This window comes from Triticum aestivum, chromosome 5A (genome assembly GCF_018294505.1).
Source record: "Triticum aestivum cultivar Chinese Spring chromosome 5A, IWGSC CS RefSeq v2.1, whole genome shotgun sequence".
Classification (NCBI taxonomy): domain Eukaryota; kingdom Viridiplantae; phylum Streptophyta; class Magnoliopsida; order Poales; family Poaceae; genus Triticum; species Triticum aestivum.
This window is the reverse complement of record NC_057806.1, coordinates 434,943,418-434,951,397: the sequence shown is the minus strand read 5'-3', so window position 1 is coordinate 434,951,397 and position 7,980 is coordinate 434,943,418. Positions and strand designations below refer to the sequence as shown.

The 7,980-nt window shown below is 40.8% G+C and overlaps 1 long non-coding RNA gene across 4 annotated transcripts; it reads right to left on the bottom strand.

Annotated features, from left to right (window-relative positions):
* Nucleotides 1–1,385: 1,385 nt before the first annotated feature.
* Nucleotides 1,386–4,694, bottom strand: LOC123103797 (uncharacterized). 4 transcript variants are annotated; one of them, XR_006449980.1, is made up of 4 exons: nt 4,208–4,694; nt 3,961–4,057; nt 2,125–2,918; nt 1,386–1,636 (listed from the first exon to the last, which is right to left on the bottom strand). It is a non-coding gene; the product is annotated as an uncharacterized lncRNA (long non-coding RNA). The 4 variants fall into 4 exon arrangements; XR_006449979.1 differs by having other exon boundaries at nt 1,386–2,377; nt 2,838–2,918; nt 4,208–4,692; XR_006449978.1 differs by having other exon boundaries at nt 2,838–2,918; nt 4,208–4,691.
* Nucleotides 4,695–7,980: the final 3,286 nt, after the last annotated feature.

Below are 7,980 nucleotides of genomic sequence, written 5' to 3'. Positions count from 1 at the left end.
CAAAGCGCACTCTTTCAGCATCTGTGCAACCTGCGGTGGTCAACTCCCTTCCAATGCGACGTAGCCAAATCGTCCACAACTATGGGCTCGGCGCTACTGGAAAACACCGGTGGTTGTAACCTTAGAAAACGGGCTAGGTTGTCCATGGGCGGCGGGTTGTTGTTGTTCTTATTGTTGTTGTTGTTGCCCTGATTCTAAACTAGCAATTGCATCAAGGTATTCTGCTGTTGGATCAACTGGATGAGCTCCGGTGGGAAGACAAAATCGGTCTCACGTCTCGGAGGCATCTGAGGGTTTAGATGGAAGAGATTAGAATAGAGAAGGGGGTCTAATGAGAAAACAATACCCATATGCACATGAGACAAACACAATCATTTCACTCAATAATCAAGCAAGGGCATACAAATGATCTAGAACTATCGCACAAGTGCTCAACTACTACTAAATACATGGGGGAATACTAGTGATATATGGTAGTCATCTAGAAGTTTTGATCGGTGGACGACTCCATGACGTCTGCTCCAGCTTCGTCTTCATAGTCATCATCACTAGGATCGGAATCAGTGTCGTCAATGATGATGTAGTCCTCGGGGCGTATCTCCTTGGGTTCTTCTTCCTCTATTGGTGCTGGTCCTCCCATGAATACTCCAATCTTCTTAACCAGGTCGTCATTCTTCTCCAGTAGTGTCTTGATTTCCTCCTCATAACCATCACGTGTAAACTTGAGTTCTTCCTCCATCTCGATGATTCTAGTCTTCGCCTTCTTCAAGTTCATCATATCCGCGCACATCTGGTTCTCCTAGCGTCGAATGTGTTGGTTTAACTCCTGAATGAACACTACAAGAAAAACTTTCAATTGTGACCCTCAAATTTGGTCAAAGAATCGTCGTTGTTATCCATTTATGACCTTTTTATGACCATACTTGGATGGTCAACAGTTGGCCATCAAGAACAAACAAACATGACCTTTTGAATGCTTTGGTCAAAGATTCTATGACCAAAAACATTTGGTCGATAAATCTTTGTCTAATAGTTTTTGTCACTAGAGGTCTACTTGAACCATGTAGGATCTGACATGGCTTCAGCCACGTGGCTAAGGTGATGATGTGGCAGCCTTGATGGCATTACAGATGACTGAAAAATAAGGTCACAATTTTCACCAGCCCAGTCCAATAAGGTATCTAAATGCGCAAAGCCCAACAATACAGCCCATTCATTTTAGCCAGTTTCATTTTTGGGCCACATCCAGAGACTGATCCTATCAATTTTAGCCCATTAATTTTGTTAACTCGGCCAAGTCGTTATTTTGCACATTTTTGTTACACTAGGCGTCGTAGATTTACCTCAAAAAAGGCATCATAGATAATTCCAGCCGGAAACTAATATTATCAATAAATAGTTATATTGTTTTCAGCAATAGGCATCATAGTGGATACTTCAGGTACATGAATCACATACATAGTTCAGCGTTAAACTCCTCTAAAGAGGTACTATACTTATAATGATTTTACACAAAGCCAGAACCACTATGCTTCATGACAACACGTACACATAACAACAAATCAGGAAACCATAGCTTCTCCTGTTCACTGTCATCCACTTCTGAGTAGCCAGTTCTTCTGGATTGCAGAATATCCTGGGATCAAGAAAGATCGCACATGAGAAGAACATGCAGACCACATAGCAATTGAATTGAAACATATTTGTTGTAAGACACATATACTGTAATAAGAAGGAAACAACTACAATTATGATAAGCCAACCAAAGTGTCATGACAGTACAGTACAGAGGTATTTTTCACAAGACAATCACCCACTATAGGACAAAGGTTGGACAAAATTTTCTCATTGTAGCTTAACAACGACTATCATGACAATACAACAGAGGTTAACAAGCAAGTATTATTTCCAGATAAAGTATACAAATGCCACCCTAAAATGAAATTCAAGATTCCAATGTGTAGCTACACTTGTCTAGGCGCACATCAAGTATTGACCAAGTTATTAAAGTAAATGAGTATTCAATATAGATTCAACTTTAGGTAACTCATTAGCAGTTGGGGAATTAGAAAAAAGAAATACATTGGCATGATGCACCAGAGGTAAGGGAAAGCGTTACGATACATGTGAATGGCTCGGGTCTTAGGACAAGATACCCTCCATGTTCCATATTGTTTGGCCCAAACATGTCAACAAGTTAATGTGCATGTTGAATGGAACATAGAAAATCTATTGAACAACCATTGCGGGTGGCAAGCAAAAGATAATGCATGCAATCAACCATGCATACAAAAGTGTAGTGAACAAGCATGAATCCTCCAGAATGCGGGAAATTAACCACCAAGAGATCCAATGTAACAAAGTACTCCTTCCGTTCCTAAACATAAGGCAATTATTATCAAATGCAGCTGCATAGGACAATAATATAATGAATAGTTGATGATACTTTTAGAACCATATCCACCTTGCAGTATTTCATACTCCCTCCGTTTTTATTTAGTTCGCATATTAGCTTTGGTCAAAGTCAAGGTTTACAAACTTTGACCAAGTTTATATACAAAAATATTAAGGTATACAATAACAAATCAATAACATTAGATTTATTATTAAATGTACTTTCACATCGTATAGATTTATTATGATAAATGTCTATATTCTTTTCTATAAACTAGGTCAAACTTTATGAAGTTTGACTTTAGTCAACTCTAATATGCAAAGTAAATAAAAATGGAGGGAGTAATTAATCGTGTAACAATGCTAGTATACTGATCTTGTCCAGTTTGCTGTGAATTTTCAATTCATGCATTTTTCTAGAGGAGAAGGGGAGAGAGTGGTACCTGTTGATGCCAGTAAGCAGACCTGCTAGGTCGGGATTGAGATGCCGGTAAACAGTGCCCAAAGTAAAGAGAGCTCAGCAGCTGTTTGATAAGTATGCAAATTTTCAGTGAGCCAATTAACATTCTGTGAGCAAAGTAAAATGTATGTCCACAGGAAAGACAAAAGGACCATATATGTGCTTAAATATATTAGTATTTGTTATAGTATCAAATTACTCGGAAGAAATTTTCCATCACTTCACTTTCCATATTTGAGAAAAAATATTAAACATTATATACTACCTATTGGGTGCATCCATAGATACACACACGGAAACCATCAAGTACAAGGGTTCAGACCATAAGGTTGTCCAGGCTAACATGACACCAAAAATGACATATCATAATGTCTCAACAGCAGAGAGCATATATGGCATGGACGTACCCAATTTTATATTTTGATGAGTTAACTAAAGAATGTCTAATGCACACATATACAAGCAAAAAAATGGTGACTATGCTTCAATACCTTGGTACTTACGGTGTAAATTCTGATGAAAAGAAACGTAAAAATTAACAATGGGCTATTATCACATATATAATTGGGAAACTAAAACACCTTAAGATTAATGGTCGGGTGATTACTGGGTAACTACAGACAGTAGAAACATAGGGTAAGTGACGCAAAATGCACTATCCATGTACATCTTGCACATTGACAATTACGCGACGGAGAAGTACATTAGTACATAGTCACTTCACAAATAAAACTACTTAGGGCATTCGGAATGCATGATTTATGAATAGTAAAATGCCAGAAAACTGACTAAAGTTCACATAGAACACTCTCAACTAACCAAAGCTTGTTCTCAGTAATGGGAGTATCAACTTTCTTTCTCTGTAATCAATAAGGATTTTGTTTTTACCATGCATGTTTATGTGTAATTAAGCAAAGCAAGACTTTGTCGATCTCAGGTAAGATGCATGATCAAATTCATACTTGCACTACTCATGCATGTCTAGAATTTGTTTGTTTTTGTACACTAGCTGAAAACAGGTAACACAGTTAAGCAAGTGGCATGAACAACTATCTTACCAGGCTGAAAACAACATAGCAGCAGATTAGAGTTACTACCAAACTCACCAATGATAAATTCCATCACACGCTGGCACATTCAGAAAAACAGATTTGAGTTACTACTGAACCCACCATTGATAAATTATGTCATCGACGCTGGCACCTACAGAGCAGCAGATTTGGCACATTCAGACATCAATTTGGGAAAACAACTTCATCAATCGATAGTGTTCAGAAAGAAAAGAAAGAGACTGGCCGAAAGCGACGATAATAGTGAGGATAGCCCAGATGGAGCTGCGAGCGGCGTGGTCACCTTGGCCGCGTACACGGGATTCATGGGGTCCTTGCGCGCAAATGGTCATGTCTGCTGGCGCACCGTCTCATCGCTGCCGACGTCGGGGCAGTTGGAAACGACCCAATCAAGCGTCGCGGCCCACCCAGCCCCCGCTGGTCCAGCGCCAAGCGCAACATTCAATGCTCCAACAACAACCACACTCGCCCTCCTTGTGACGCGTGCGGTTGGTGCAGCATCGGTTCTTGGTACCCGCCGCTGTTGAGATCTCAAGATGGGTTGGTGGTTCCCGCCGCCGTCCTGGTGGCCCGCCGCCGCAGCTGTGGGATGGTTAGGCTGGATCCGTGTGTGGATTGGCAAGATCCGGCCAGATCGAGGCTCGGCGAGGTGGGAGGGGAGGGGATCGTGGAGAGAGTAGAAGGTGGGAGCGGCGCTGGAGGGGATTCGGGAGGAGTTAGGGTTTCAGAAATTTTTATACGACCTAGGTTGGTCTGGTTTCGGGCCTTTGGGCCGGGAAGTCTCGCGCGGGTAATGCATTTTGCAGGAAATACCCTGAGACATATGGCGCGAGCTCAAAATTTGCCGGAGATATTCCCTCCATTCCAATGAATGCATGCATCTTAAAATTTAATTTTAACTATAAAATAGACCAACCAAATATGTGTTATATGTGATAAAAAAATTAGCATTGAATTAACAAAATGAGATTTTCAATGGTATAATGTGCCGACTGATACACCCTTCGTCCGCGAATAAGTGTGTTTTTAGCTTTTGTTCTAATTCAAAGTTATAAAAAAATTGTCGAATTTTATAAGGATAATGCACGTTCACTAAATGACCAATATCAATAATATGACGTGACTACAAAAAAACACCTTTTTATTTAGATATGAAATAATTTAGATAATCCTCAAACAATTTTAAGTTGTTTAAATTGAAAATACAAATATAAAAGGGAAGCCCTTAGATTTTTGGACAGAAATCTAGCCTTGATCGAAGCAGGCAACCTTCTCAACTATTATTCTTCTTTGTAATGGACCTAGTCCAGCCGTTGGAGCTCCTTTTATTTTATCAGTATTCAATTGTACTTATAGGTCAGATGGTTCCATGTGTAAGGTGGGTCCATTGTTCACTTGGCCCATCGTCTTACATGTGGGCCCTGAATGCTAGCTAATCCCACATGTCCGGTGGGTTAGTGGGTCTCATAGGTTTGTTGGTCCCACACATCAAATCTAGGACCTACTAAATATTCGGTTCACTCATTCTATGTGTAGATATACCCCATTTGTCATGCACCCGTAGGTTGATTTCACACATATACATGACACGTAAACAAAATTACTACACATATACAATGACACAAGGGCAAATTGCTGATGTGTCTGCCCAGTCATCATTATTCAAGCCTGTGACCATATTAATTTTTTCATGTTGGGCCCAAAACAAGGCCATGGATAGTGCCATACCTTTCATGACCAATTGGAGTGATGAGACTATGACCTTTCTGACATAGATGGTAACAATTGTGAGGAGTTTAGACCCCCTTGGACACCCCATGACCATCTTGTAATTTTTTGTCATTGATCCATGACCAATTGGGCACGGTCATTATATTTTTGTCATAAATGTCCACATTTCTTGTAGTGGAAAGATGCAATGGATCTATCCTTCCTGGTGCTGATTACTTCCCAATGCTCGTCTCGGCACCCACATATTTGGTAAATAGTGTCCTTAAGTTCCCTGTTGTAAACTTCTCCAATGCGTCCAATGCTGATGTGGGCTGCCATGCTCTTGCCTAGACTCCAGGTGGGTGCTTCGAAAGAAAACTCAATGGGTTTAGAAGTTGGCGAGAACGTCTTTCCTGGAACTTGTACTTGTATCCTCCAGCGCTCCTCTTCAGGTAAAGTGGCGGTGTACGTCCCGGTGAAACTTGGTATTCCAATGTTCAGGTACCTAGTGACTTCCTTCAAGTGGTGTCCAAAAGGTGTGTCTTCATCCGGTTGGGCAAACTTGTTCTTCATCTCCGCCATCCTAAAGAGTAGAAAATGGAGAGGAGTTAGAAATGAGAAGAGAAGGGTGACCTAGGGTTTATCTTAGTGGTCATGTCCTACACTCAGCGTGTGCTCTGATACCATCTTGTAGCGACCCGACCTCAGATGGTCAAGTCTCTGTGCTTCAGTGTCATCCCTGGATCATTAATGCTGACACACACAGTACTTGAAGGATTTATAACAGAGTAGCAATCACACAATTATTACATCGGAAGTCTCAAAAGAGAACTTATTACAATAATATGGCTTAAGGCCATCTAATACAATAACCGTGGAAGGCTTGGAAGATAGAGTGAGTCCATCAACTCCAACGGCATAGCTGAGCTGCACGGCAACGACCTAACGAACCTTACTCCTCGTCTGAAAAGTTTGCAACATAATACGCTGCAGCCCGAAACGGGTCAGCACATGGAATATGCTGGCAAAGTAACACAATAGAGCAAGAACAGAATAATGCTATCACTAGATGCATATTTGGCTGGTGGAAAGCTCTATGGTTACAGTTTTGCGAAAAAGCCAATTTTTTCCTACAACAAAGGAATAGATTTTAACTTTACTATCATGGTAGTTGAAACATCATTGAGAAGGTTCCTCCAATTCAATCCCAATTAAGGTGATTAACAACCCAACAATATTAGTTAAACATGATGAGATACTTCTGATAACCCAAGTACTAGATACTCAAGAATTGTCCATAACCGGGGACACGGCTAACCATGATTAGATTGTACACTCTGCAGAGGTTTGTGCACTTTTCCCCACAAGACTCAATCGCCTCTGTTGGATTTCTCGCACTACATGGTGTTTGAGAAATGGATGACCGAGACATAGTCTTTCAGAAACATTAACTCTCTACTACGGACAGACCATACCAAACCTACATCCCACTACCTGTTGATCTGCCTCTTCAAGAGCTTCACGTAACTTACTCAACTATGCTAGAGCCCATAATAGCTGGTGGCTACACACGGAAGTTTCTAGCATGAATCATCTCAGTTCCCTTTGAGCCTGGGTGGCGGTCCATAGGAAGATCACACGGGTACTCCGGGATTTCCAAAAAAATACAGTCAACACTGGGTACTCCAGGTGCCTCAATCCACCCAGTTGTTTGATTAAGTTGCCACCTTAAGTTGAACCATTCATTAACAAGCTCACATCTGTCATGTATTTCACTCAAACCCAAACCACGTCTACGAGCATAGCATAGCATAGTATATATAAGCAACACGTAGAGTAACTCCCAAGGGTTTGAATGTAACAGGGCAATAGGTTCTACCTCATCAACTACTTCCCAACCCACAAGTTAATGACATCCTAATCATGAAATGTTTGAGGATTGGAACTAATGCATAAAAACCGGGTGATAAAAGGGATATGATCAAAGTGTTACTTGCCTTGCTGACGTTCTGCGAAACCTAGGGACTCGTAATAGCACGCTTCGCACTCTGGGTGTTCTATCGCAAGCAAACAATAGCACACATAAGTAACAAGCAATGATGCACAAGCAAAACTCAAACAAAAAGAGGTTGACCATAAAGTTCAAATTAAGAACTCTGGTTTGCAAAAAGAATCAAATCAAACAGAGCAACGAAACTCAAACGGCGAAAAAAAGAAGTTTCGTGTACTAATCTGAAACTAGATCAAACTTTACAGTAGAGAAAACTTGTTTGAGTTGGTTAAGCGGAAAGAGGGTTTCGAGATGAAACTCTAGGCGCTTGAATCGCCTGATTCCGACTAACGAGC